We start from the raw sequence: 11,426 nt of genomic DNA, 5'->3' as shown, positions 1-11,426 counted from the left end.
TTTAAAACATTACCGGATTTAGAGTGTTATACTATTAATTATAAAAAAAAAAAATGTAGACATAACATGCCTAACGCCGTCTCCAGAAAAGAAATTAAGATCTTTGTAAAATATGGCTGTCATGGCCTGTGCTATTTTTTTCTGTGATGGATAAATGGAAAGTTAACAAAGCGCAGAGCAAATCGAAAGAAATAAACAAAAGGACAATAAATTGTGAACGATTGAAAATAAAATGATTCATTCACGAAACAGTGAGATACTGCAGCCACACTGTGAATGCAATTAGTAGTGATACATGTACGTTGTTATGCATGTACATCAATCCTTTTTAAATCAACATATTGCAAATAAATATATACTTAACTCTTAACTCTTATCTAGATATGCATATTCTATGAAAAGTGGAGGCACTTCTGAAAAATTGATACATCATGTGTTTTGTGTGAAAAAATTAACCCAAGAAATATGTTTTTGCATATTAACCTACTGTTTATCAAAGAATTATTTGATTTCTTTTTAAACTTTGAAAATGAACAATTTTTAGAATATTGCCTACTGGCATATACTAGGAATGGTTCTTTAAGAACTCGGCACCAGTTGTGACATAAATAGAAAGTGTAAATTCGATAGATATAGCTTATGGCGGCTTGAATGTTTAAAATAATCATTCAATTTTCCCTCTCATATCTTAAGACAAATGAGAGACATTGGTTTTATGATTTTTAGACATTGACGACAAATGGATATAGCTTATTAACATGGTTAGATTCAAATGACGTCGCTCTAAAAGTGTCATGTCTTTACTAAATAGCTTTATTCTGATTGAACTTTGAACAAAGGGACATGCTACGACATATCTGCTCTAATTTATTTAAAATGCGGTATAAGGCTGATAAAGACATATTTTTCAGTGCAAGATTTAATATCAAAACTATTATCTACTGCTTTTATTGAATGAAATGAATAGACTAAGTTTTAATTTGATTTTTCATATTTTTTTACTTTGTGCTCGATTTTATTTTCTAGATTTGAACATATTTTAAAACACCAATGAAATTCAGAAACATGGCATTTTTCAATATACATGTTCTGTACAACAACAGCAAATAGGGCTTATAAAATTTGTATATGACTGAATACATTTGTTGAATGAAAATACCAGAATCTATAATGTTAAAAATTAGAAAGAATCGACGAAGGTCAGAGAGAGAGAGAGATAAATTGAGATTTGTTTCTTTTCCTTTAAGTGTATAATTACTCTGTATGTATACTTATTAAGTTAAAAAATTCCAGAAGAGCATGCCATCGTACTTTAGATCATTTAATGTGACAATTTCAATGCATGTCAAGCCATTTCATTCGCTTACATTGAAGTCATGTGGCCCTCCGTGTGAGCGAGTTTGACAGTGCGTGTTAAAACAGACTTATGGTGATGTTTATGTACAAATGATAAGACATGTTTTTTCAAGAATTAAAATTCCATAATCCATTTGAAAGCATTAAAAGACTTTCACATCATTACGAATAAAACTGGATTGTATTTCTCGAAACATGCCCTTGGATACCAGTGTACCATAATTAATTAACACGTTTAAGACATCTTAACATAATTATATAAGTACCCAAGCTTTAATATCCACGATATGCAATACATATGCTGTTTCTGGAATAAAAGGGTTTTTTTGTCGTTATTTGAAACATTAAGGAATCATAATATGTCTTACTCAGCGAAATAAAATCCTATTTTAAATTGTATACATTCAGCACGAATACTTTTCTTTGACCTTATCCTTCATAACCAGATGAAATGCAGATCAAGCAGATGCTTTAGATTGTTGTGTCATCTACTTACAAGGTAAATGCATAGTTGGAAATAATTTGAGAACGATTTGAGATTGATGATGATGATGATGATGATGATGATGATGATGGGAAAGAACAACCCTTCTGTACTGAGAATACTGGCTGCTTATGTCCACGATGGAGTGGGCATTTCCATGCCCGAGATAATATACAGTCTACTTTGTTGATGTCCGTGCTGTTCTTTTATGTGGTGCTGTTGAAGGTTCTATAATATTTTGTATTAATTTTACAGCTTTTTAACAATGTATGCATCTTACAAATAAACATTACAATTGTCTCTTGATTTAAACAAATTTTATGATGTCAATAAACATAGCAGGATTAGGCAGAAGACATTGTATAAGACATTTTATAAGTCTTCTTAATAAGATACAAGCTATGCACAAAACATGTAATGTAATTATAAGTGCAACGTTTATTTGAGTATTACGTGTATTTCTAACACATGAATGTCATCTATTCTAAATTAGATAGCATAGCACAATAAAAATAACTTCCTGTTGTCTCACCAAAGAAGGAATCAGTGCAGAAGTGTTTGTCTCAACATCTTATTGCAAAAAACTACACGCTTCAATTTTTAGTAGTCGGCAATACATTATCATTGAATTCTTTGCAGCCAAAGATGATGTATTTTCCATGTTACTATTCCTGATAATAGACGAATGTTACCCATTTCGAATAGGTTAATCTACGTTTTGCAGACGGCACGGCGTTTGTTTTTATATCCTCATTCAGTAAAGGAGGTGTCCATCGGCTAAATATTTATTGTGTCCATTATCGTGTTTTTAGGTATGTTCGAATTCATGGTGTATTTTTTTATAAGCAAAACCTTATATTTTACTCATTTGCAGTACTGTATTGTTTTAAATGTTTGCTTGCAATATTTTGAATGTCGTTGATTAAAAAAAAAACATCAATTTTAAAAAGAATTTTCGATAGATGACCGTTGTTGGTAACTTTTGACATTGTCTTCTTTATATGTTTTTTTTTTAAGCTTACAAAACAGTTAGTAGGTCACCATCTTTTTCTTGGTACGTGCTTCTGTCCCCTGTAAAAACCCCAGCTGAATGTCAAATACAGAATATTAACACCTATATATGTAATAAGAGCATTTCTTATTAACAAAACTAACAACCGTTTATGTTTCATATTTTTGGTAAAAAGTAGCGAATACTAGCTTATTTTATTATATAAATTTAATTAATCATATATATTTTCTAAATAAAATGTCTATTTAATTAATCATATAGATTTTGTAAATATTAATTTTTAACATAATTAAAAACCAATAACTTGTTACATATCTGTACTTTTCTTATTTCTTTTATAGTCATTGAGAATGTTTCACTTTTTGATCCCAATGGACAGCTCCTTGATTTTACTCATTAAGGTTCAAAAACAGTGGAAAACGGGATACTGTAAAGTACTTTAAGCAGAAGACTTTCCATGCCATTATCTTGCATAAAAGGACCCGAACCTTTTCCTGAACGAGTTATGGGAGCAATTGCGAAGAATGTAATTGTTGTACTTTTTAGGTATTTAAATTGTTATCATCGGTTTTATCTGAGTCAATTATGGGGAAAATGTTCATTGTTTTATTTATAAAAACATAGAAATTAACGAAAATGTTCATAAAAATTCCCATTTGCTCTGAAATACACCCAGGAAACGGTTATAAAATCAAATGTTATCTGATGTTGTGAGGTTAACATGCACATGTTTTGAAACGTGATATTAATCTACATACATATTGCAGCCGATTAATGTTAAGAGAATTTATGATATTTTCTAAATGATTCTTGTAGTACTTTAAGTTTTCTCAATGAATATTAGTTTGATAATTATACAGAATTAAAGAGATTTCATAAATCTATGTATTACACAACAAAGCTGACATTTCAAATAATAAATCATTTATACATTACAAGAGAATTTACATGGTTTCGGTCAAACAACTTAATAAGAGTAAAAAGAGTTCAATTACCTTGTTGGTCTACAATCTATGGACATTAATAGCTTTTAAACTCAGTTTATACCTCTACTTATCGATAGTTAAAGTCTTCATCTTCAAATTATATTTCAATAGATAATAGATAGTCCATTTATTTATGTGAACTTTTGAAACTCTATCGTTTCTTTAAAAAATCATTTTGATTTAATGTTAAACACAGCTTTTATAGTTTATGATCAACACTAAAGAAAAAACAACAATAACTGGTACACAGAGAGCAATCTTTCTAAAATGACAATTTCAATTTGCATTCAAATTGCTGACTTTTGTCTTCACAAATCAACAGACTGTTATATTATTTTCTTATTTAAATCAAAGTATCGTAAATTGTATTTATGATTAATAAATATCCGTGATAACAAAGTGACACTTTGTATGTTGGTCTTCCAATCTACTTTTTCAGTACTGGCTAGTATGACAATATATAAATCCCTGTTTTAAGTACTGAAAAGGTAATTGTGATTAACATTGAGAACCCATTTCTTTATCAGGATATAGTTCATCATTCATTATTGTAACCAAGAAACTAAATTTCTTACATTATATTTTGTAGAATTGTCGTCATGAACATTGATGTACATGTACAGTACCTTGATATCACCATTTTGGTAGGACCTCTAATATAAAGAGTCTTGGAATGCTTCATGAAACCAAAAAAGCACATACGATCAACGACAATATTCTGTTTTAAAAGCCACATTAGACACTATTTAAAATACACTTTTTTCCCGCGACTTTGCCTTTGATAAAAGTAATCAAAGTGTCTTATTTTTCAATTATCTAACATTGACACATTGCCTACAATTGTCGTGTTCAATAACATCACGTAGTCGCTCAATAAGCCAAATAAAAATTCTACCTCCTCTATATAAAAATTGCATATACATGTAGAGGAGGTAATTTTTTTTTATATTTAGCTTACTGAGCGACCGATTGATGGAAATTCAGGTTCCTGTGGTAATACACAGTCTGCATTACAAACTACACGTAATACTGACTTGATAAAATTGAATTAGTTGAATTCATGTTGTCATGATAAGAATTATGACAATGAGAGATATGAATAAATTTAATTGATGAACGGGGCTTTTATGGTGTCAGTAAATGTTCACTTGGTTATCTATTCAATAAAAAGATCAGTTGTCTGTTTTCATTGAGCGGAAAAGAAAGAAAAATATTAAACTACATCATTTCGCCAACTGAAACAGTTCTATAATAGGTACATGTAAGGTGAACACTATTCCTGCTTATCGTTTTTATAACACATTAAAAGGGTATCCATCAGAGAGTCTATCACTGTTCATGTTTACTGCAGCAATATTACAGTTCATTTAAAACAATGTTAGTTGCAATTGTTGATTTGTTTTTCAAGAAAATGGTATTTACTACTAAAATGACAGAAGATGTCATAATTAAAAATTTCTGTTACTTAATTTCTGTGGGAAAAGCCATTAAGAAGCCTTAATTGGAGCAAAACCGAATTATTCTCGTCCTGTACAAATATTGATCTGCTATATATTCCTTAATAGAGAAATCTTTCATCTGACAAAAATTCATGATTTTTTAAAATCATATTTATCATGAAAGTTTAAGTTACATCCAAATTTCCAATACTAGCAGGGATTTTTTTCAGCAAAATAAAATTTAAAAGAACTCATATTGCTTTATAAATAATACAGCCTGTAATAACACTATTATAAAACTTCAGTCGTGATTACAGAGATTCATTGCATACCTCAAATATGCGCATCAATCTAAATTGTCCTGTCAAATAAATGTAATTGACACTGTATTGATGGATTATGTACAAGACCTTTCGTAGGGCACTTGGTGAATTTGCTTTTCCAAATTCTTCATTAACAATTTCACACTTCTTCGAAAACATTTTAGTACGTGTTTACGTGTCGTTCTTCCCTTGTCTAGATCTATTATTAGAATTTTATTCTGTTGCCAGTTTTCAATATAACATCTCCAATGAAAATCTTATTCTTTTTATTGATATTTTTCTTGATTTGGATACATTCAAGTGGGTTTTTTTTGTCAAAGTATAATACTTAAACTTGCATTAAACTTTCTACGCAGCCATTCAATTTCTGTTTGTAGACGTCTAATTTAGTTTTATAAGAGGATGGTAATAGAAAGATAATTAATGTAAAAGTATTATAAAAAGACACACAACAAACGCAAACTACATATCATTTAATGCTAATAAACGATGAATAAAAGAAAACCGAACCTTTTCTGACAATCGCTTTGCAAATAACATGGAACCGCAGCTGAAATTTACATTACACTTTAGAATGTACGTATGTACAAAACCGTCATATATGATGCAAATTATTCAAATGCTATTATTTATACAAGAAAAAGGACACTCAGGAAATAGGGAAGTGAATTATCCTATTGATAAAATATAAGTATTGGTGTCCTTGGCCTTTTCTACGTGGTTTGGACATTAACAGGTGCCGTCCATTGGGCGACAATAACATGACCAGTACAAATTGGCTTTGAATAAATTGTCATATAAATTGTAGATAATACGAAAATTTACGCATTGACTATAACTAATATTTTTCAGTAAAGTGTTCTAAGATGATGCATGGGAAATTCACATTATAATTTGTTTTGTGATGATAAAGTATTTTATATGTTTAAATAAGACAGAATAAATGCGTCTTAAGGAATTTCAATGGGTGACTCAGAAAGAGGGGAACATATATATTAGACCTTTTAAAATGTACAGATATAGTTTACTAACATATATACTAACATGATAAACATGAGTGGGCCACATTGAAGACAATTTCCAATTGGTCTGCTGACCTTATATATGCTTTTAATCCACAAAATGCTATTAAATAGAAGTTAAAAATCAACAGACAATGCATTTAGTACATACAAATGGTTTGAACCGATTCCCGAAAAAACAAAACAATATAATATATCAAGGAAGGACAACAGTTTAAAGTGCATGATTTTATCTTAAGAAATGTACATTGTAGTTAAACTTCGGTTCATGTATTTTATACGTGTTTGTTCAGGTCAAATTTGAAAAAAACCCAACTTGTCATATATAGGTTTTTTAAAGCAAAATGATTTATGGGTTAGAGAATAAAAATGATAAATGAAAAAAAAAGGCGAAATAGTTTCTATTTTGTTTTAGTCTTAAGAATATCCAAGATTTTTAAAATATGTTTTTTCATGACAAATAAAATTTGTTATTTTATTTTGTTTTATCTATTCAAGTCAATGAGATCAAACAAAGATTGCACCGAAACTTTTCCAAAAAATAACTTGACCTTCATTTCAAATTGCATGTAACTGCTGATAAGTCATATTTAGTTAATTACATGCACACGTGTTATGTATATTTCTATTGTGTTGGTGATTGTCTCAATTAGGTTGTTGTGTTGCAGTGTCAGGTCGGTGCAACTTGTAAATTAACATGCAGTCTTTTATATTCTATTTTTTCTTCCGATCTTAAAGTCTGATCGTGTACTGTAAATGTTGTTTAACTGGATTTTCAGGTTTTCTGCCTTTTTTGCATTTTTGTTTACCTTGGAATCTATTTATACATGACATGAAAATATTATGAGAATCCTAAAATTTACCCTAAAAAACACGATTCTCAACAATGGTCAAGAACTTTTTAAAATCCGAGAACTCCTCCTTTGTACCATTAATTTGGTTTCTGTGTGATTCAAATGTAATTTGATGGTTAATTATCATGATGGCAATTAGAATTCTAAGTTTAATTAGAATTTCAAGTTGAAAATTGTGTATTTTTATTCTTTAGTGCTCTTTTAACAGTTTAACACAAAGAAAATGTGTGGATAAAGCGTGTAAAATGACCATACACGGTCGGACAAGCTACCGAAAAATTAAAATATCAATAAATCTGATATTTTTTAAAAAATCATTTAAAACAATATACATTTTACATATCATTGATTTCTAACCTATAAACAATTTCAATACTTGGAATATGTTGACTCAAACAGGCGTATACCTATCAAAACCTACAAATACTGTCATGTTTTAGAACTTCTGTGCTCCATATTTTTCTCATAGTCTAAATAAGGTCTATTGGAAAACAAACCGATTTCTATCAACAAAAACGTGGAGAGATGACCCACAATACATTTAAAATATCATTTTGTATCCCAACAATTGAACGTTTTGAAAAAATAATACAAGTCCGTAAATTCATGGTCAAAGTCACACATAATATTTAAACAGCATACTTTGTTGTGTCTGAAATGGCTCAGTGGTTAGAGTAGCTGACATAACCTAAAAAAAGAGTACCTGACATAGGCTAACATTATATGTCTAGGGTATTTATGTTATGGGTTCGATACCGCAAAAAATTCTGGCAATATTTTTTTCTTCTTATCTTTTGTTAAATATATTAAATACTGATTACAGTTAGAAATTGTGCTTTTGCAAACTTGTATTATAATATATTTGAATAGATTTAATTGGGAAAAAATAAATTCAAAATTGTATTTCACTACTAAACCGAATGGGCATTTGCGCCATCTTATTCCCCCATCTTCTTTAACTTTTCATTTTTTAAAATTACATTTCATCTAAGCAAAAGTACTAATAACTGTATAAAATCCTGGTTTGAACAAAATATATAGATGGTTTGAACATAAGTTTTTACAATTTACGAAGTTCTTATCATGTATAACAATTTACAATTGTCTGTGTAATAGGAAAAATAAAGTCCATAAAAGATCATTTCCTTTGTTTCAATGTATAAATGCGAGGAATGAATGTGTGGTATCTTTGATAACAGTGTTTTTCTTTAAGTTCTTTAATATTTGCGGGATAAGAATTGGTGAACATTTAACGATTACTAGTATGAACTAAGGCATATGTTTCCTGACTTTGCAGTTATAGAGCAAATCCAAATACGATATGAAATATTGTATAGTATTTTATATAAAACAACATAGCGTGTGACAAGAATTGTTTGCTCTATGATTTGCACAATGCAGTTAAAGATCCTGTTTTCTTTTCTTTCTTTCAATTTTTTTTTCATTTTATGTAGAAAAACCCCATATGTTTGAATTCTCCTATTCTACCGGTAAAGAATAGGGAAAGGACAAAAATAGACCATGCCTGCTGTCCGATCCTATTTCATTTTGAAATAAAATAATGTTTAAACTAAATGTAAAGAATCATACATGTTTAGACACAAGAAAACCGTTATTTAGCATGTCATAACATTCTAAAATAACTAAAACTCTGATATATTATATCTATTTATGACAGAAAATATGGAAAATACAATGTTCTCATTATTTTATTGTATTATAGTTGTAACGCTAACATGATGTCGTCACGAAAAATATACATTTTTTTTCATTTTAGTACAAGGAAAAATTTGTTTTACGAGTTTGTATCATGATCAATTTAATAAAGACCTAAATAGAAATAAAACTCATATTATGAGATAATTAGTGTGTGGTTGTTCGTGTGTGTTGATAGTAAAGGTATTCAATGCACAGCGTTTTATCGCCGACAAAAAAACCACACGTAACGGAACTAGCCCAAATGAAGTGACTCCATGATGGATTGTCTTGTCACAATGTCAAGTTTCAGTGAGAAAAAAAGTCAAACTCTACTGGCAGAGAAATAAAGTTAATGCTTTGACACAATTAATTATAACTAGATTAATATACTACAATACTTATAACGAGATTTTATCGTAGTCGTCGTATCATTATAATCATCTGCCAGATTTTCTTAGGTCTAAAAATTTGCTTTGAAAGACAACAAAAAATGTCAACAAAATATTAAACTTCAGACTTTAAGTATACTAATTCTAATATATTGTGACTTTTATTTCTACACAAGCTATGCGATTAGACCTATTTTATAGTCATTAGGGGACATAAATATCTTAGCCTTCAGAAACAACCACTAGCACAGAGAAAAGCTTTTTAAAATTGGCCACAAATGCAATAAGTTAATCCAATTATCTTAAATAATGATGAATTTGCAATGCGTAGCGGGAATAAAAAATACATAAATATGATTGATAATCCTTTTTCAACATTTTAAACACTTTAACATTTTTTAAAAAATTTATTACAGTTTTAAGCCCACTTATTGTAGGTGACGTATGCATAGTTCTAAGACCAGAAGTCTTCGATAACGAAGTGAGGACGAAAAGTGCACTCTTTTGACTTTAAATGAAAACCGAATTCCATAGTGCAGTGCATTGTAGTGAGATCATATCAGTTAATATTTATACGTTCATTTTATCGCATATAATTGTGGAGTCAAACAAATTTAGCTATTGAGATATATAAATGGATATTGTATAATTAATCCAAAATCTAACATGCATTTTATAACATAATTAATGAAATGTATGTAAACAAACTTCCTAAGAATGTTATCTTTTAAATAGTTATATTATGTTTGCTTAAAATGAAATAATTCCTTTGAATATTAAAATATTGTAGCAAAAAAAAATGAGCCGATGTGCAAGTTGACCGCTTCATAATTAATTGGTTCAAAGAATGTTATTAATATTCTCTTCATCGTGTTTTCCTTCTAAAGTAAATGCTTTTGAGCACAATAATAAGATTGTAAAATGATTGGCGCTGAAAATAACAAATTCCTCCATAAATACACATTTGGTTGATACGTATCATTACCGCTTTCAAAGCAGATGTGTTCATATTTTCTAATTACCAAAAAAAAAAAATAATGATGATTTTTTTGTTCTATAAATCATGCTTTTCTTTGAATTGTTTTTCATGCAGATCCGACTTTTGTCTTTAATAGGGTGTAGTTTATTTATTGGATCTTCCTTCATTAAATAACTTAAATTTATTGAGCAGTGTTCACTGCGTAAATCTTATCAAATTGAAATTGATTTCTGATCATAATAATCGTAATATTCATGAGAAGTGGTTATTATGTATTTTTGTCACAAACAGCAATTAATAGGTAACATATAACATATCTAACAAGCATTGAACATTTACCATATTCCAATAATCATCAAATATTTCTAACCAATGCTTATGTTTTGAAATAACGCAATTAAAGAAACAAAGAAACCACATTTTTTTAAAATGGATTAATTAAAGTTTTGTGGGCCTCACAGACTGGTGTGACCGAATACACCTCCCATTCTCACCGATATACAATTCTACTTTGTTTTTTGTGTGTTACATACTCGTAACTTCTTTTCATATTGGAGATCATCTGCCATCTGCCCATCTGTTTGCCAAAACTTATTGTTGAATAGTTAGTTTTCTGGTCTGGTACACATACATGTACTACTATAGCCTTTCCCAGATTACGGATTTCATCGGTTGTTGATTTTTGTAATAGATACACATAGTAACAGAGAGGAACCGCAGGTCATGCACAAAATGCACAAAGCCACACGATAGGAATTGACAGCATGCCCTCTCCACTATTTGACCACGCTTGGGACATGAACATCAATATTTTTTGTTTGGTTAATCTAATCTTGAGTTGGCTCTCCTCATAACTGATTAACAGTAAATGTTCCTAAATCTCT

The sequence above is a fragment of the Magallana gigas genome, chromosome 5, assembly GCF_963853765.1.
Source record: "Magallana gigas chromosome 5, xbMagGiga1.1, whole genome shotgun sequence".
Classification (NCBI taxonomy): Eukaryota; Metazoa; Mollusca; class Bivalvia; order Ostreida; family Ostreidae; genus Magallana; species Magallana gigas.
The sequence above is the reverse complement of the archived record's forward strand: the minus strand, read 5'-3'. Positions refer to the sequence as shown.